General features: G+C 39.7%; 1 protein-coding gene across 38 annotated transcripts in view; it reads right to left on the bottom strand.

Moving 5' to 3' along the window:
* CELF1 (CUGBP Elav-like family member 1) overlaps positions 1-20,812 on the bottom strand; it is a 70,581-nt gene that overhangs the window by 48,859 nt on the left and 910 nt on the right. For 22 of the 38 annotated variants that reach the window (XR_012673965.1, XR_012673964.1, XR_012673967.1 and 19 more), the window contains exons 1-2: positions 20,547-20,715; positions 3,444-3,484 (exon numbers count right to left, since the gene is read on the bottom strand). The gene's annotated coding sequence lies outside the window, so the exon portion shown is untranslated. Of the gene's footprint in view, positions 1-3,443; positions 3,485-8,480; positions 8,568-9,573; positions 9,681-10,993; positions 11,079-20,546; positions 20,722-20,812 lie in introns of those variants that run through there. The other 16 variants (XM_075152317.1, XM_075152318.1, XM_075152305.1 and 13 more) reach the window with 14 other exon arrangements.

Below are 20,812 nucleotides of genomic sequence, written 5' to 3' on the forward strand. Positions count from 1 at the left end.
TTGCAGTCATCAGAAGAGCCATGCAAGCCGTTTTGAGTTGTCCTTTAATCTCAAATTGTTTCTACTAATAGTACCAGATATAAACAAGAATCGGTTAATATTATATTACAGTAAAAATTCACTCACTATTTCTCTCTTGTTTCATTTTATCCAAACGGAAGTTTTTTGCTGCCTGTTACCTGAAGAGAGTTCAAATGTAGCCCAGACAGCTCCAGGAGAGCACACTATGCAGTTAAAAGAGTAATCACTGCAATAACAATTTCTACGTAGTGCATCAACTTCGAACACGGTAAGGCATGATTTCCCGTGGCTCTTGGCACAGGGCTGCAAAGCTAGCAGTATAGCTCCAGTATTGTCCATGAGCAGTGTGGAGGAGATCAGAATGGGATGTGGTATCCCTGGAAAGGCAAACAATTCAAGCTACCACATACATCGTGGGATAGAAAAGACTAAAAGATGCAACAAGGGAAGCTACAGCATCACTCCTGGCACAGAAGAAATGTGATCGATTTAGGAAGTTGTTATTTTGTTATCTTGTCTCCTAACCAAAATTGAGATTCCTGCTGCATATTTTGGACGAGCAGCCATCTGCAAAACTTCAACAGCTTTTAAGCTACACATGTAGGACCATAATCAAAATGTCAGAGAGTATGTTTCTGAAAAATACCTAAATTCTCCAAGCCTCTAGGGTCAAAAGAGACACAGTGTGATATACGTGCCTCAGTTTTCCTAATCAGCTAAGAAAATACAGCCATGCCTATCTAAAAATTTCCTCTTTAATAAGGTCCAAATAACCATTAGATTAGATACTATAGTAGGTTTCAACTTCAGGAAGAGCTAAGCCCAGAAAGAATGAAGAACACTCTGATCCAGAGCAGTCCCTCCAAACAAATAAATCTATAACCAAAAATATTACTTCTACTTTTCCTAAACTATAAATGGCTTTAAAAGTATTGAGGAAGAATTAACTTGTCTTATGGCAGAAGAACTGAAGTTCCTTCTAAGTAGACAAACCTACAATCTTTTAATGCCCATTTTCATCTCCATGCCAAAGACTTGCATTTTGGAAGGGGCTCAGATCTGCAAAAATTTTATTTGAATACAGACATGTTTCAGATAAAAACAGATAAGCTGCTATTCTTCATCACACAACATGCCTACAGATCTAGCTCAATGGAGTTTTCATTAGCGCTTACTGTCAGGAAAACAACAGGATCACCCTAAAGGAGGGGCAGGGCAGTTAGAACAATATGAACACTACTGTGCTCTCTATTCACAGGGTATTTAAACAGTATAAAGGCATTTTTGTCCTCCAGCAGAATATCTGCGTGGTGAATGTGGATATGATAAGAATCAATACAGAGTTAGGAGTTCCTCAGTCTTGAAACTGTCAATGCTCATAAGGCACTTTTAAGACAATAATATTTGACAGAAGAATAACTGTTTAATCTGCTTTGGCAAAGTGTGGCATATAAATTTTTGAATACAAGAAGCAATCCTGAGACTCAGAATAAACTCTCTATTCAAAAACTTGTCTGGTTAAAGATAGCAGCTACCAGAAAAGTGGGGAACAAAACCAAGTGCTATTTCAAAGGCCAATTGATTCGTTATCTCAAAGCAAAGTTGACTCCTCCTCAGTTTTATTCTCTGTACCAGAGCAGAAGCGGAATGCCATCAGTTTTATTTTGATATATCTCTGTGGAGTTAATATATGGAGTTAATCATCATAAGAGGCATTTCATACTGGGATGCATACAAACAATTTTATATACCATTATCAGATGTTCAAGAAAATACTCAAACCTCTTTCATTTGGACACCTTTCTACATTCACATTAAGGCAGATGAATTCAACTTTATGTTGCTCTTAAGGTGAGAAACCATGGATCTTGCACCAAATGGAAGTGTTCCGTTTCGTGACTTATTTTCAGCAACCATAAACTCCATGATTATTTCGCTATTTAAATAATCTGATTATTTAGTTATTTAAGTAATCAAATCTATTGATTCTGGACTGTGTTTTGTAGTTGGCAGAATCCCATGAGTTTGAAAAACTAGGCCCAATCACAGATTAGTCTGTCTCAAAAGATACAAACTCTTCAGGCAAAAACACAAGTATAATGACCAGTATTCTCTCTTCCCTACCTTCTGTATGGTCCTAATGGAGCAGCAAGGGAGCAGCAAGGGCAAAGTAAAGAGCACCAGTCATTTAGGAAAGAAGTTGAGTGTTTTGCAACACCCACAATGCCTGGAGCCCAATGCCCTCAAACTGGTACTTCGAAACACAGAGGTCAATCACCAGTTCTCTAAAAATCACTTGAAAATGAAGGTGGTTCTTAATCCAACTTTAGTTCTTTCTACCCTGATGAGTAACACATGGCAAGACAGGATATCCTGCACTTTAAAGACAAATTTGATTTTATTTCTGATATAGACATGACTAAATCCTTTCCAACGTATTTATGAAAACTGTAGCAAATGTCTGACCATAGTAGAAAACAAATGTTTCCTCAAGACAGTATCAAAACTCAACTCTCCCTGGTTGTCTACAGACTAAAGCACACCTTAAATATTTCTGCCATAGCAGAGGTGATTCATCAGAAGAGCAACAATCACCACGCTTTGAGCATGATTGTGTTACTTAACACAGCAGTTAAAGCTCAACTGTCCTCAGAAGTGAACTGAAACTCCTAAGGTGCAGACAGTCTGATCTATTCATTTGGTACTCCTCTGACCACATAGCAAGTCATTCCAACTTGCTAAACCAGAGAAATATCAACTTGATCCCAAAAGAGCTTGTTACTGGGTTGTCAAGCTGACTTTGTCTACCATGCAGTCAAACTATCACAAGAACCAAGCATAACCAAAGGACACAGGACTACTCAGTTGGAAACTGAGTAAGAGAGGAAGGGGGAATTGTCTTAGTTGTCTCATGAAACTACACCCTTATTGGACTTCAGAAAGAAGAAAATTGCACCAGAAGATCCTCGTATGTGGCTCCAAGCATTTTCACACTAGACAATGTTCCCGTTCTGCTGCACATAATCAAATTTGTCTCAACTTATAGGGAGTTGTTCCACTAATACTCACCTTTGCCGTTTCATGTACTACAGAGTACTTGAGATTTGTTCTGGTCAAGAAATTACTACGAAGACAAGCATTCCTACTTTGTAGTTAATTATGTTTCTAAAATTATTAAGTTACAGATGAAGCTAAAGCTGCCTATTGACTTGGTACTCGCAGTCCTAAGCTGTTAACACTCCCAACCCCCGTTAGCAGTACAAAGGCAGGAAACTGCAAAGAGTTTAAGGTTCGGGGAACACTGTTCACTGCAGTGGAAAACAACCGCTTTCATCATTGAAAGTAAAAACAACTTCTCTCTAAACCCTTGAAAGGAAGCTCCAATACGCAACTGAGGAATACGAACTGTACTTGGTTCATACCTGCAGTTATGCACCTCCCTCTAGCCGATCCAGTCTTCACTCTAAAAGATAAGGAAAAAAAAGACATTGAGTACTCCAGAGTTAAAATCACGTAATAACAATCATTACAACACAAACTCCGCCTTGTAAAATGCTGAGCACTGTGAAAGTAAAGCATATTTTTAATAACAGAAGTCATCATGAGGTGGTAATAACCCTCATTAGACTCAAAAGTGAAGTTGCACATTTCAAAAATACAGAGAATAAATGAAACGGTGCAAAAGAAAGGACTGCAAACACAACATGACTGAACACAGAAGTCTTGTAGCTTCCTAATAACATTCAGTGGACTTATCCTACCTGCCTGGCTTTTTGGCTCTCATGACAGAAGCAGAGTTACCAACAGCAGTATCCACGATCCTAAGCTCCTGTATTACATTATTTTGACAGCAGCAGCACTAACAGATGACAATGAACCTGCAGATGGGAACTCTAATGTAAGATAGCATAGATGCAAATGTATGAAAAAGCTCTGAATTAGGGAACACAAAGACCTAACAACACAAGGAAAAAATGTTATTTCTACATCTTAAGCAAATCATTAACCAGGAACCATACAGACTTTCTGTACTAGCACCTCATAAGTAGGGGATGCTGCTCTGTGATTCAGGGTTCTCTTTTTGCAGATTCAGTAACTGATCCACAACACAAGCTAGCATATATTTAAATACAAACTTGAGATTTTTTTGGTTGTGGTTTTTGTTTGTTTGTTTGTTTTCGGTGTTTGTTTGTTTGTTTGGTTGGTTTTTTAAAAGAATTTCTTCTCTGCTTCCTCCTAGGTTATTTGGCAGAACTACACTCATGATTGCCTAGCAGTATTTTACAGAAAATCCAAATCCATTTACTTATCCATAACCAAACCAAAACCTGCATCCATCTGCAGAGGGAAGAGTTATACAAGGCTATTTGAGTTCCCACATTTTCATTGCTTTGCAGGCCCTTCATAAGCTTTGTTCTATATTCTTTAAGAAATGTGGATAAGTGATCCATATCCTCTTCTAACTTTTCTTGTAACATACTTGGATATTTATCACTCATGCCCTCTTTTCCAGAGGGAGATCTCTTGAGAATTTTTATCCCTATTTTGTAGTAATTTTCAATTGTTCTAATTTCTTCCTAATTTGTTCAATTGATTTAATAAAATATTATACCCTCTAAAGGAACACAGAATCCTAAAGACAACAACAAAAAATAATTTTCTTACAATACTAGTTAAGAACAGTAAAAATCAATCCATGAATCCTGAGAAACATAACTCAGTTATCTGAAATGTGTATTTTCAAAATTATGAATTTATCTTTTCTAGAATATTACTGAAAACTGACTATTGGTCTGGGAACACTTTACATACTTATTTTTGTTCTGTTTCACAATAACATTCTGGATTATGAAGCTCCTACTAGTAATTCAGGCAAATATGTTACCTGAGGACACCTCCTTCTACCTCACCCACATTCCTTTGCTTTTTTGAAGTTTAATTAAAGAATATTTGTTTATGGCCAAAAAATGGTCTCAGATTCCTGCTAGCAGATCTGGCTTCAAAACATCACGTAACACAAAATTTTTATTTTCTTCCTTTTAAATCCAATCTTTGCCAGATATTCAAGCCCACAGAAGTTGTCATAAACGCCAAGTTATATTTCTGTGATAATCAGCTTTCAGAAAAAAATGAAATGCACAGCTCATTGATCTTTTAAATGCTTAAGAATATACTGGCAAACAACTTTTTAATGTTAAAAAGAAAATTTTCCCTTCACAGATGTAACTAAGTAAACACTCTAGAGAATTAATTTAAAAACTTCAAAGGAACCAAAAGTACGGCTAACATAGCCAGAGGAACCCATAACTCTTGGGGAAAAAAATATACACCTCACTGAATCAAAGGTAATATTCAAGACAATAAAAACTTTAAAAAGCAAGCAGCAAATCTGACAACCACCTGTAGAAAGCCTGGGAGAATGCTCTTAAATCATAAATGTTTCTCAAAAGAAAATTGTTTTAGTATGGTTCATTTAATTGTATGCAGAACATAAATACACCGAATACTATATCCCAAAGGCCAAAGAATCCGACAACTTTATTTCTTCTCAGAAGAAATCAGGACTTGGATACCTCAGATCAAGGTATATACAGCTGGCGTGCTGCTAGCAATGTGTGTAGCACAGCAATTTCTGTAATTAACTGACATGGCAGTAAGCTCTTGTGCAAACTGCAGATTCACCCCAGCCCAGCCCTAGATGCTGATAGTAAACTGTTTTCATAGTTGCATGAGTGTAGGTTCTTAGTGGGGACAGCAAAACCATTAACAGGTGTAAATTGGGACATCTCATCCCAGCTTTTGCAAAGAACATTTTTCCTGAAGTTGCCCCCCAACTGAAGTGCTGCATCTGAGTACAGATGTCACTTCCAACTTCTTCTGTACAAAGCTGGGAGGGACTATGACCCCACCTGACAATTCCATGTAAAAAAACAAAGGTTTAACACTTAGATTTAACACTTAGCCCTGCCAGATCTAAAAGCAACAAAATATACTCTCGCTGATGAACAAACAGCTGTAACTTCTGGTATGCAATATAATATAAATAGACCTGCAGCTGGTAATGAAAACAAGTGGCTCTAGCCACTAAGTACTAGACAATGGATATGAGCCCAATAAATCTAGTGATAGTGCTTTGATACTTAATGGCAAAACTTCAGTCTCACCAGCACCCAGGACCATCTGTAAGAGAATACCAGATCATTTAATGGATTCTGATCAATGAAGTTACTGTCACAGTCAGCACTTGTCTAGACCAGTTAGTTCTGATTTCTCATTACACTTTCCAGGAATTAATGTTCATGGGATGTCAAGATTACCATTAACAATTAAAGAAGCTAACAGATAAAACAGACCACATAGCTCAACCTCAGATATATCCTGGCGTCAACTGTCTCTCGCATAAATCAACATTCAGTCTGGACTCACTGTGGATTTACATACTTTTAAGAACCAATATGGCAAATAATAAAAACTTGGAAATATAAAAATAACTATTTCTCTGGAGGAAGTGCAGGAGGGAGATAACGATGCATCAGAGAGTGAAGGAGTAAATGCACTAGGTAAGTCGGATTACGAATAGAGAGGCCTATACAAATCAGATGAAGTTTCAATTACTGTACAGCTTAGGCCACAACCCACAGAAAGCATGTCACTTTCTAGTAAATGTTACTTATGAGACAGCAAGACAACAGAGATAGCGACAAGAAACTCCTACAGTGCCAAAACCTTACCAAGGAAGCAGCCATGCTTTCTTATCTGAGAAATGCCCGTCTTCTACTGCAATCTTCACACCACCCAAACCTCTCAGCACCAGAAGCTACTTGCTCAGTTCCAGGCAACAGCTCCTAGTCACTGCGCCTGCTCACTTCACTTTTGCAGACAGAGCTGTCAAACACTGTTTTCCTTAGTGTTGCCAGCACAAGTACTAATGTGCATACAGGTTAGCAGGCAATCTGTACCATTAGTAAGTGGACCAGTGGAATTACTCACGACAGCACGTTCAACTATCAGAATTTAAGTTTGTTCAACTTAAGATATAATAGGAAGAATAGAATGAAGAATAGCAGAGGTGTACATTTTGGGACCACTGCAGATTAAGACAAAAAAAAAGAGAGAGGAAAACATTTTAAATGCCCATGCTTCAAGTTACTGCAACCAGATCATAAAATACTTAAGATTTGGGATGTAGACCATATCTGCGATGTCTGTTCCATGCCCAGTCAGCAATCACAGCTTAAACATTCCCAAGATTGATCATTAGTCTTACAACCCATAATGAAATCATCGAGACACGCTTTGAGAATGCAAAACAATCCTATGGTCTACTGTTGAAAACATGAGACTGGGGCTTAAAAGACATGAGTCCTGTTACTAACTATGGGACTGAATAGCATCAGACAATTCACTTTATGGTCCTAAGAGCTTCCATTTGTACAGTATTATCATCTTATTTGTTTTCTTTGTGAAAGATATTTTGAGAACTCGTGACAGAATGTATTCAATAGGAGTCGGAGAGTATCATCACATTGTTACAGCTGCATCTCAGCTGAAAACGTAGTAAACAGCTTCATAAAAAAAAGTTTCCACAAAACATTTGTCTGTTAATAAAAACCAAAGAATCTCACCAACAAAAGATTTAAGCTTGCTATACCCTTCCAGATTATGGCATTAAGGGACTCTCAAAATATCTCAAGAGTTGCAAATACAGAATGTACACACCAACATAGCATTTTATTTACTTTTTGAGTGAGGATCCAAAATATTCAGAAAAGATGCATTCATGTTTTGCTTTAGAGATACTGTACACGCCACAGGAAAATCTATCAAATGTATCCACAGTTTTATGTCTTTTTTTGGGTAAAAGATTGAGGTGTAGCAAACAGAAACAATATTCTCAGTTTAACCACTAAGCCGCCTTCCAGAAGCAACAACACTAGCTGAACTTTAACAACCTCATCCATCTCAGCCACAAGATTCAAATACTAACACTTTCACTTACCTATCATTAAAGGTAAGATAAAAAAATCTCAATGGGAAAATCATCCCTGTGCAGTGTTTAGACAGACACAGTTTGCATAGCTCTGCGTTAAAATAAGTCTTTTATAATGGTATCAAGGTACTTACACACTTCTTTCTTTTGATTGCACAAAAGAGAATAGATTCAAATCCAAACAGAGAAGATCTATTGCAGGTCTCCCCACAAAGATCCTCAAATGCAATCGCTGTTCTGTACTATTACACCCAAAATACTAAAAGAGGACACAGTACATATGACCATTTCCAGCACCTACTGCCAGCTTCAGAAGGAAAATAATTTTGAGGTGTCCCAAGTTTGAAAGATCAGAATTGAACTGGATACAAAATTCTGAGTAGACTTGAAATTCTGCATTTGCAAAATGTTTAAGTATAAACATTTATATTTTATTTCAAAGAAGCACAACTAAGAAAGACTGATTTACCTTAAGCTTGTATGTGTCTCTTGCTTGGCTTATATTAGACAAATACTTGCCATGAACTCTACCGTGCAGAATCTGCCATTGCCACGCCTGCAAACCAAAGAGTAAAAATATGCTCAATTATTTTTTTTTTTTTTTGTAATAGGCACATGGTCAAATCCTTTGCAGAAGCAAATGGATACAAGTCTCAAATTACACTCATTTACATCTGCAAAGAACTGGAGTCAATGCTCTATTTTAAGGAATGAATATTGATTCAAATCACTTTCAACAGCAAATAATTTTCATTAACACTTCAAGAGATTTAATATTGGGTGTGTAGAGCTGAAGCTTTAAAAAAATATTTCGTACTATTTCTTTTTTTTCATCTGAGGCAAACACTGGCGTTGCTGTGGGAACGTTAACTTAGGAATGTCCTGACTTTTGTTCAAAAACCCAAATGAAATAAAAGCTAACCATTTCACTGCAAAGCAGTTCTTCCTAAGCTTCTGCTCAAGCTCTCTGAAGATTTCTCATTTGTCATCATTTGCAGCATCATTATATACACTTCGGTTTCTTTTTTGCAATATTTACCCCCTTCTTCAATATCTTTATATATTATCCGAAGCATACAAACCACTATAAATAATGCAGAAAAAACAGGAAAAAAAATCTCCATTTACAACCTAATACCTACTGAAAACACATCAATGCATAAACACACGCAGCACCTTGAGGCATTATTTTTGTCTGAATAGCATTCACAAATGCAATGCCGCACTTAAGATGAACTTTTCTCTGTCTGAAGAAGTCTAACTTTCATTCTTAGTCATTTCATTCTTAAAGACGACTAATAGAATGTCTTTCCTACTGACATCAGCAGCCACAAACTACCCTCATGGCCCATTTTGTGACCCTGAAACACCCCCTCCAGGCTGCTCGCCTGTGGTGATTAATGCTCACTGACTCTTGTGCCAGCGCAGCTTCGCTTCCTCCTCTCTCTTCCCAAGGCCCCAGAAACCCTCCCTGCTGTACAAGGCTGGATCCGTTACCCCATCTTAGACTTTAGCTGGGTGGGGGGAGAAGGGGGTGGGAAGGATCAAGAGCGTCAACGCACTCTGCCAAGAACTAGAGAGACTCAGTACTTGCTTGTAGCTTTATGCACGTATTTTCAGACGTTCTTCACTCACACACTTCTCCATCAATTCTTTCCATTCACTTTTCCTGGAAGGCACAGCATGACATCAGCTGGTTTCCACTGCTAGCAGGAGGAGACTCCAGAAACTTTATGACAAAAACAAGTGCTATAAATACAGTTTTGGCTGCATGAGGACTCAAAATAGACATAAAATCCTCTTATATATCTTGCTGATATACCTCCTATCTAAATTCTGGAGGTACCTTACACTTCCTGAATCAAAACCTCACATGTAACAGCCTACGTGGCACAATATCTTCTCTCTGTCCTCACATCAGGAAAGTTCACCAATTTCTTCCCAAACGAACAGCAGGCTTTTTTGTACAGCAGCATCAAACACAGCATGTATCAAATACTGCATTCATAAAGACGTATGTTATGACAACATTTAATACCTCCCTGTCTAGAACCAAACAATATGTGCCACAGCAGGTAACACACGCAAACAATTCTTACTTTTTGGGGTTATATTACTAGAGAAGACTGGATATAAGCTCTCCATAAAGATTAGATAGAAATGGCGTGGAAATACAAAGGAATGGATCAAGATATTCTTACTGTAGATCCAGATTAAGCTGATGCTCTTGCCTCTTTTCTCATCAGCTATCCATCCCCACCTCTGTATAACAAGTCTGAGAAAGGAAATGATCCAGGTGTGATCTAGCCTACCAACAACAGGAAAACAATAGTTTTAACCCAGACATGTTCCCTCATTCAATTCACTGCACAACCACACAGATGCTCTTGGCAGCACAAAGGGAAGGGGAAACACATGAAAGATGGAACAAGCCTCTTTCAGAGCTCTACTGGCATATGCTCATTCAAATTACTCATGGAACTACATAATCAGATTTAAGTGCCGAATTTCACATAATTAATTCTCTACCGATTAATCCTTTTTAAAGGCCCCAAGTGATAAATAAGGCTTCCACTATTTCCGTTAAGAAAACACTATAGTTGTAAGAAGCGTGTGCATGTTCTTCTATATAATCATCTTTACTGTCCCAATTCTTTGTCAGTGGACTGCCTCCAATATTTAAAGACATGTCACTCCCTATCCTTGATTAAACTGTATGATTCAGTAAATTCTTTTCAGCTTTCACTTTTCACTTATTCTTCCTGGAATTTAATACCTGTAATTGCTTTTCAACATCAGGTATAAGTTTAACTAACTTCAAATGAACACTGGACTTAATTCCAAATTCCCGTAATCTTCCCACATGTCCACCCTTAACTTAACTTTATTTCTCAACTGCATGATTATGACATATATAAAAAAAAGAATAGTTCTTTTCATAAAGAATAAAAGCAATATGGTAAGAAGAAAATAAAAAATTACCCCTTCCTGTGGAATTTCAGGACCTTCAAAGGATGTCAGACAAAAGTTAATTTCTGATTTGTCTCCAACCTTGATGAAACCTTTTCTGCAAACAGGATAATAACGCAGTCAATCCAGAATGGGTTACTGGGTATTCTCCCTTAAACTCAAAGTATACATGGCAAATATGATTTCCTGACTTTATACATCTAAAGCATTATATTTTGCTACATGAATCACTTGAACTCCTGGAAATAGGCAGAGCACTAAGTCACCCTTTTTGCACTAGTGGGCAATAGGTGCAAGACAAATTTACTACATACATAGCTCGAAGTATCTGCCTTCCAAGAAACACAACTGACAGCTTAGCTCTGAACAACATCACTTTCTTATATATTGCCTTTAAGAAGATTCTTACAAAATGGAAGATTTAAATCCCTTATTTCTACATACCATTTAAAACCCCATTCTACAGCATGGCTTTATCTTTCACCTACTCAATGCACTTGGTGAACATGTATTTCTTCAGTGTTCTACTCATTTATCATGACATTATTCACAGAATGGACAAACAATATTTTTAAACATGCAATAGTGTACTTCCAAGAGGCCTTTGAAACTGCTTAATCATATTCCTGCTACAAGACTACAAGCAAAAATTAAGTATGCTACCAGAAAACACTTTAAAGTAGAGGAATTGTACAACCCCGATCACTGGCATCAAACAGTACCAAGATTTGCTTTTAATTGGTATTGTAAACTTAGAAACAGTTTAGATTATATTTTTGCCACTTTGCTCTGGCTAGCATAAATGAAAGGAGGTCAACTGGGGAGTCAGGAAGTTGAAAAGTGGGAAGAAAGAAAGGCAGAGGGCTTTAGGAGGATGTGAGAATTGGGAAACACACCAGGGCACTGTGGACAGCAAGCTTAATGTCCCAGAAGCTGCATATTCACAACGAATTCCATAGGTTTTCCAGATGAAGATGGAACAACTACCGCAGTGTGTCCCCGTTACACAAAGAATGATCAGAAAACAGCCACACAATAAAGCTGCTTGAGTTCAAGCAGTTCAAGAATGAGATGACCCTCTGTCACACATCAATCACAGTTCCCTGCCTGCAGACACAGTGCGATTCAGACATTGCCGGGCAGCTGAGATCCCCCAATTTGCCTCCAAAATTTGCTTCTTCCAAATTTGAGATACACATAGCTTTCTCAAGAGGAAATACACTGAAGACACTGCAGTGGTAGGAAAGAAAAAGAATTCAGACTGAGTTTATGGAACATGGTCCTCAAGAATGATTTTAGCAAGACGCTGCCTTCTGTTTCACAACTGAAACAATGTTTTCCTCGCTCAAATTCCAGAAATAAAAGGCGTGATGCCTATTTGCATAGATACTCAAAAGGCAGCAGAATTTGTAAGTGGACAGCATCCCCTAAAAGACAGAAAAAGTACCCTACAACTGATTTCCTCCTTTCTCCCTCTCAAAAAATTTATTGCCAATGTTAATGGTGGATCCAGTTGCTGCCACTATTTTGAGCACCCTTCTGCTACTCAAAGAACATCATATCAGCAGTTTACTACAGTGTCAGCAGCTAACAGACCTCCTTCACCTGATCTACTACTTAAGAAAAGCAATTGCGAAGTCATCCCAATGTATGCAGGGCCTTAATACAACATTTATGCAAATGCATAGCCAGAGAAATCCTAGTTAAAAGTTTCCAGCTCTTCCTAACAAGGTATTTCCTACAACCCCATCCCTCAGCACCAATTCCTTATTCCAAACTAGGCTGGCCAGGGCCTAGCTCCTCATTAATCCCCCTTGCCCATAACAAGCAAAGACAGCACTCAGTTCTTCCAGGACAGGATCTAGTTTTCATTAATCTTCATGGCAGACAGTGACAAAAGACCTTTTATAGCAAGATAAAGACCCTGGCTAATCACTCCTCAAAGCAGGCAGGGACATTAAAACCCTCATCCCATAAGACAGCAGCAATTTTGGAGGTTAAAACTGTGTCTTTCTAATGCCACTGCCACCCACTACATACTCTCCCTGCAGGACAACTGCCTTCCCTCCTTCACTGCTGGCCCCTAGACTCCCAGCTTGGATGAACTGCATTTTACAAAAAAAGAAAACATCCACAAACAGATCACCTTTCACTTGGAACGCCAGTCCTCCCCAGAGACAGACAGACGGATGTAACGACAGAGACTGTAAGCCCTGGCTCTCAACTCTGCTCAGCAAATGCCGAATACACACAAGGCCGGCCACACCGCCCAGTTAGCTAGCGTGCTGCTGCTGTACAAATATAGAAAGCAGAAAGTGGAACAACCGTTTCAGCAGAAGAGATTCTGCTCAGCTCTCCGAGAGGGAGGAGCAGGGAGCTGAACCAGCCGAACTGCTTTACCCATACATGGTCTCTGAAAGAGACCATTGCTAAGACAAGTTCCTTTACACACACACACCCTCACTCACTGTCACACCACGCAGGGGAAGAAAAAAATTGAAGTGTACAGACTTAAAGGAGGGGTTACTGTTTTGAAATGAGTTCCAAGTCTGTTTTGCTTGAGCCCACCTCAATAATGCAGAAATGTCCAACACTCTTCATCCAACAGAATCTGGGCGGCAATTCAGACACAAGACAAGAATCTCCCTTCCAGGGATTCCCCATACCCACCAGCATTTCAAGAACTACTGAACTGGCCAGGTCTTCCTTGTTGCTTTTGGACACATACATCCACACACTAAGTTCTTGGCTTACCTTTTTTTTTTTTCCCCAATTGACTTACAGCAATCTTCTTAAACCCGTCTCCCTTTTTAAGTATTTCCCTAAACCAGTAAGCATGACCTTCCCCATTGGCTGATACAAACTACTGTGGTGACCTGCCATATCACATCTGCTTTCCCAGCAATCCTTTAATGCCAGTGTTTACACACAAACTGAACTTTTTTCTATGCATTCTTCTTAAAAACAGAAGAAACCCACCTCTATGCAGCATCCCTTCCTCTCCCTTCCCCCCCTCCTTTTCATGTTCTGGCATGGAAAGAGAGTAAAATTAGTGTAACTGAAACCCCAAATCCCTAAGTATTCAAAGGAAAAAAAAAAAGTGGCATAATCCCTGAATTTTTTAGTACACAGGTATGACAGTATGCAAACTCGAAGGCAGTTTCATTTATATATAAAAGCATAATTTTCCATAGGATAGATTTATTACCCTATGCTGCTGCCTATTTCTTATACTCAGTGTATCCCACATTTATGTGGTGATACATAACTATCCTACAGAAGTTACCAGGAAAGGCCTCTCACACAAATAAGTGGAACTTGCAACTTTCAGCTATACCAGGAATGTAGTAAGCAATTCAGAACAGGAGAAGTGCACTAGTCAGGTAGTTCTGTTAATGTGACTTGCAAGTGGATAGAAAAGTGCAAGTATTCAAACCAACAATCTCGATATTTTTCAAATTTCTTATGACTGAGATAATGGCTTAGGCTCCCTGCAAATTCAGGAAGACACTGGTTTACTAATAATTAGCTGTATGCCTAAACATATACTGAATTACCTTCCTCACAAAAAGGATCAAGAATATCTGTCCTAGTCCTGCTCCCCTGAAAGCAGTCATGAAATGTCTATTAAACTTAGTCTTGAATGAAGTGAAAAATACTTTAAAACCCCCAAAAATTCTAAAGCAAATTCTGCAGCAGAGAATCAGTGTCATAGCAGCTTCCACACTGTGAAATACAGACAGTACCACCTACAGCCAGTCTTCGATAGCGATCAAATTCTGGTACTCTATGTACAATCCAAAATGTAATATGGCTGGTTTTACTCCATAAATATCAAGATATTCTCACTTACCTTTTCCTAAATCACCAAGCATATGATCACAGACTTCGACGCAGTTAAAACTGTGCTTTAGAGAAGTAAATATAAAACCCTCTTTCTTCCCCCAATGATTTTGCATATTGATATTTTTCAATGGTAAATTCTAATATCACTTACGACTGCGCGAGGAATCTTTACTGTTTCGCTCATAAATTGTGCTAGACACTGTACAGTCATAACACAATGACAGACAAGACAAAAAACCCAGAAGAAATAAAATTCTTTGCTAAGCTGTCCTGTCACCAAGATGTATGGTTTTTAATTTAGAAGTTTAAATGGAAAACAGGAATTTTTGGAAGGGAAATAACAGGGAGGTACAGGTGAGTTGGCAAAAAGATTTTGAGATGGTGCTCTGCTTAGGAATCTAGGACTATAAATGAGAGAAGAATTACTTTTACACTGTGTTGTGCCTACAGGAAATGCAATAGCTAGACATGACATTCAAAATATATTCTCCCTTCCTGGAAAACCAGTATTTCACTGCCTTCTGAAGAATCATTTATCAAAGCTCTGTTTTGTAAAATTTTGCAGAGATATTAAGATGCCTGGTGTCCATCCTGCAAATCTCTACATATAGTAAATTAAAGAAGACGCTATCATTTTTGTATGTGTTCTTGGACATTGTCTGCTAAATACTTCCTTTGAATTACAGACTTCATAAATAACCATCTCCTCTGCTTTGAAAAAAACAGACAGGAATGTTCCCTTTGCACACATTCTGAAGGATTTGTGGATAGCATGCATATGTTGGAATATCTTTTGAACTGCATAGTTTGAGGCAAAAATAGCACAGAATATTCAAGGATTCAGTGAAAACCTGAATTTTAAATGATAAGATGTTTGAAGAACAATAGTTTTACTTTGATATGTGAAATACTGAAATCTAGTGGATAGGAACTACATTATTTTTGCGAAAGGTACAGCATGAAACAACCTGCAGATAGAAGTGAAAGCTACCAGAAAGAACAATTTTGATGGAGGTGGGAAAAAAGCCAAGGTCCTGAAAAACTCAAATGAATTTCAAGTAAAAACAATGTAAGACATCACAGAACTTCACCTGAGTTCTTACAAGAACTGGGAGAGAATTCAGTTCTGAGAGAACACAAATATGCAACCATAAAAAAAAAAGACAAACATTTGTCTGCAAAGGAAAGCCTGCCAGATATCATACCAGCATGACACTGGATACTCAGCAAACACTCACCCTCTCATCCACATGCTCATTCAAGATCTCCTTGAGGTGTGCTGCTGAAAAGGACAAAGAACCCAAGGTGCCTGCTCATTTGCATGAATTTCAGCAATATCTAAACCAGTTATTCCATGTTCAATGAGAAAATCCCAGAGAGATATGATTTTAAGCCCAGTTTCTATAATCTTTGTCTACCTGGAACTTGACCACTGCAAGTCAAGCCATTAAATCAGTTCTGAATCTCCTCTAAGTCCATACAGACTCATTACCAAAACTTGCAGTTTGTCCGTTTGCCACTAGTACTCTGCCTCTAACAGAGCAGCCAGTAAACCAGCATATCTTTTCTAAAAACAAAACAAAAAAACCAGACCATGATATATTGAGAATACTGAAGATAGAAGGGCAATATGCATAAATGGGACAGAGAAGACAGCTTATGGACGATGATTCCACTCCTGGCATAAAGCTTTCACACACATATACCTGTGCCACAAACTGTATCACCTAAACTGAAATTCTTCGCCAAAAGTTGAAAACTACGAAGACTTCTGTTCAGCTATCTAGTTACTCACTGTTCATCCTGAATTCAGTTAGCAACAATGCCTTTTCTTTTAAAATGCACAGGGCTAAGATGGCTGGAAGTTTTATGCTACTCAAGATGTCAGAAAGAAGACTTCCTTTACCTGGGATGATGACTGTGCCCTGCTATATTGCTGTCAAACAAATAAGCCTGCTCTGTCTATCACAGACAGGCTTGTGAGCTATTCATCCCTACAGCAAAGCGTTTGCAAACTAATTTGCACGGGAGCTTTAAAGGAGTTTACATTTTCTCCCTATCTCTATCCAGATTTCCTACTCTGACCTAATGTATATTTTACCTTTACATGCTTGTATCTCACATCAGGTGCAAACAAGATGATGTTCAGCTGTCGTTTGGGAAATCTCCTCTTGAAAATGCGAATGCTAAAGCTCTCTCTTTTCACTGTTATGCCCCAAACACCAAGTGGCTTGGCAGGACAATCTAAAATAGGTGTAGACAGCAACAGCAGAAAAGGTAATATCTTGCATTTTTTCGTACAACACAAGCATCTCTAATGACAGGAGGAAGGGCAATAAAACTACTGGTTACTTTTTTCCAACGAAGATAATCTCTCTTGCCTCAAGAAATCTTGTAACAGGTTCACAACTCAAGATACTGTGTTGTGATACTTCAAGAGGAATACCCATTAGAGGGCCTAGATAACTTTTCTCAATTTACAACTTCCATTCTAATAAACCCTGAAGTTATTTTATTCTGCTTTGATTTATACTGGTTTTTTCCCCTGCCAAATAATAATCAATGGATAAAAATGATACCTTCTTGCCTGTAGACAGTTACCAAGGCAGTGAATAACTCTGCACATAGTCTTAGCGAATGATAAACTAAAGGACAAGAAGCAATAATGAACATGCCTAGATTGAAATAAACCATTTAAGACATTCATGGCAAGACTGACAAATAAGAATGCGGAAATATAAACCTGAGTCTGTTGGACTATTGCTGCTGTTTCAGTAGCAAAACTCACATTATGACTTGGAAAACTAGACTGCCTCATGGACATATTGCTGAACAACAGTCTCTATTTCAACAGCCAGAACAGTGGGGGGTTCTTAGATACCAGAGTTAGAGACTAATAATCAGGAAATCTCAAAAACAATGAGAATTGGTATCACTTCCCACCTAGCCCAAAAAAGCACTAAAGAAAAAAATTAGAGCAGGCCCTCTGAAGAGATTTGCGGCAGAAGGCAAACAGATGAAATTAAGAAACATAGGAACTGATAATCAATAACCACATTTCAGAAAAAGATGCAAGAAATAGTTAAGGAACAACCTGCTCATAACAAAGTTTCTTACTAAGTTCAGTTAGAGACTGGATTATAAGTAGTATTTTACTTAACTCAATGCGAGACTAAATATTTAAGAACCACATAAACACCTATCTTTTATGAAATTCAACTAATTCAGCATAATATTGTCTGCAGTAATTTCAAAAGAAAAGTTACACCATATTATAAATATTTCCTTTATGTCAGAGCGCCACAATTTGTGTTTCATCTAATGATTCTTGAATTGATGTAAAGGTTATCTGCAAGGGACCTTGCAAATTATGAATTTATTATTGATGATATACAATTATTGCATATCTATGATACAGTCATCTTCCTTGCTTTTCCCTTTAAAGGAGTGGCGCCAGCAGCGTGTCTTCAGAATCCCTACTCGTAGCAGAAGAAATAAAAGTTAAAGACACCTTCCCTCCACCATGTAATGATAATCTTACAAGTGCATCTAGTTTTGAAGGACTAGCAAAAAGATGGATACGGTAATAAGTACACAGTACTACTGTGGAGTTCTTTACCATGTCTCCCATTGTGAAAGACCAGTAAGTTCTTCTCATTATTGTAAGCCGTATACTTTCAAAACAAAACTACCTAACACATAAATCTTTGTGGTTTAGTGTTCATGACTTTATGACAGTCTTTTCAATCATCTATTTTTCTACAGATGCTGTGCTCCTGCTTTCTTCCGCAATTAAACACAATTTTCTAAGCCTGCATCTATCACTTTGTTTCATATACAAAACAAGAAGCAGATACGTAAGGGCAAGCATGTAACTAAGGAGGTAGTATCTGGGACTGATTTTTCTCTAATGTAACATCAGAAACTTTGACAGGGAAAGGAAAAAACACAGCCATCCAAGAGCGATCATTGAGAAAGGGTGAACCCATCTCACAAAACAGCATATACTTTCCCAGAATAAATTTCAGCAATAATTTTGAAAGTGAGCATACACTGGAAGAGAACAGTAAGCACCTTCAAAAAAAAAGAAATCTTTTACATCATTGTATTTTAAAATCCCTATTTAGGGATTTTACTGGTATATACATCTGCACGTATGACCCTGAGCAGATATAAGAATTCTGCTCCTGCCCAGGGGACTTTTCATCAGCAGGAATGCAACTGAACATATTAAGTTGCAGGATGCAAGCTGCACCCACCTTAACATTTCCTATCACAGCGCAAAGACGTAAGTAGTATTTTTAAACATCTACCACACCAGTAGTTATTTCCAGCAAAGCTGCCTCTTAAAGACTTGGGTCCAGACACAACTCTAGGAAGTACAGTATCTCACATTATGCAGAGCTCCCAAGAACATAGCTGAGGGGAAGAAAAAAAATGTGATGGGTTTATTACGGATATGCAATGCCAAGTCAGTGCAGTAAAATCTGATGAACTAACCTATAGAAAAGCAACAGAGAAGACAGCTAAAGGCACCAAGAGATAATTTAGCAATTATTGTGATTACTAGTTCAAAGAGCAAGGCTGGAAGGACAGACAGACACAAAAAATAAAATAAAAAAATAAATTCAAGATACTCAGAAAGTCCAAGCTCTTGTACATCAGAAGCAAAGCACACTTCAAGATGTAAACCTCCACCAAATATTTTTCTAAATCAAGTGAGCTCCCCATAAAACACACCCAATGACCACAGTCAAGCAGTGCAATAGAAGAAAGCTGCAACATCTGAAAAATGCTCCCCGACAACTTCTGGCAGAAGAGAATGCTTGTAAAGGTGAAACGTCTGCGCCAAGATTCCTCAGGAATTTAAAGCAGTGAAGGTTCCACACTTTACTATAATGTTGGCTCTCAACTTCCTACTCATAAATACTCTTATAAAAATCTCATGCTGTTATCAACCTTTATTGCTTCTTCATGTATTTATCATTCATTTTATGTTCAGTCTCTCCTGGCTGTTGCATTTCTCTTCCTAATTCGCTTCAGTAGCGTCCGTCATGCCTTCTCACACTTGAGACCGCAAATCCTCACACTCTGCTTCCGCTTCTCCTACACCCGACTCGCCTCTACCTCCTCGTATACCAGCACACGTTTCACTAGTCCAAGAGACAGACCCTTGCTGTGCCCGCGACGACATTTAACCGCACCCCAGGTTCATTGGATAAGCCCCCGGGCGGCTCCGCGCCGCTTCAGCCGCCCAGCCCTGCAGGTTGACGGCGGCCATAGCCCGGGGGAGCCGCTTCCCCGCCCCAAGGGCCGCCCCGGACCCGACGCAGCCTCCCCCCCCCCCGCCAATGGCGACGCCACCTCGGGCTGCGCTCGCACCTGCAGCGCCCCCCGCCGCCGCCCCGAGGCCCGGCGGCGCCCGAGGCGCTGTCAGCGCTCAGATCAGATACGACAACCGGCGGCCTCTGGTTCCGGGCCCCGGAGGGGGCTCCCGACGGGGCGGCCACCGCCCCCGGGGCGGCACGCACAGGGCGGCGGCGGCGGCGCGGCGGCTCCCCCGCGGGCCCCAGCCCCTCCGCGCCGCGGGGAGGGGAGAGGCAGGAGGGCGGGCGGGAGCGAGGCGCCCGCCGCAGAGGCTGCCGCCGCGGCCCGGCACGAGTGGCTCACGGCGGGAGCCCAAGGGAATGGGGGGGAGAAGGAGAAGGAGAGCCGTTACCTGCGCGAGGCGGATCGCGTTCTCCCCGGGCTCGACTCCGCTCCGCTCCGCGCCGTCCCTGCCCTGCCCGGCCCGGCCCGAGCTCCTCCTGGCGGCCGCCGCCCTCACCTGCCCCCGGGGATCCACCCGCGCCCCGTTCAGCTCCCTGCGCCGCCTCAGGCCGGCTCCGCAAGATGGCGGCGCTTCCGGGAGAAACCACGGCGAGCCCGAGGTGGAGGGGCCGGGGCCACGCGCGCGCGAGCGAGCGCACCCGCCCTCCCCGGCCG

This window comes from Calonectris borealis, chromosome 5, assembly GCF_964195595.1.
Source record: "Calonectris borealis chromosome 5, bCalBor7.hap1.2, whole genome shotgun sequence".
In the NCBI taxonomy this organism is placed as follows: domain Eukaryota; kingdom Metazoa; phylum Chordata; class Aves; order Procellariiformes; family Procellariidae; genus Calonectris; species Calonectris borealis.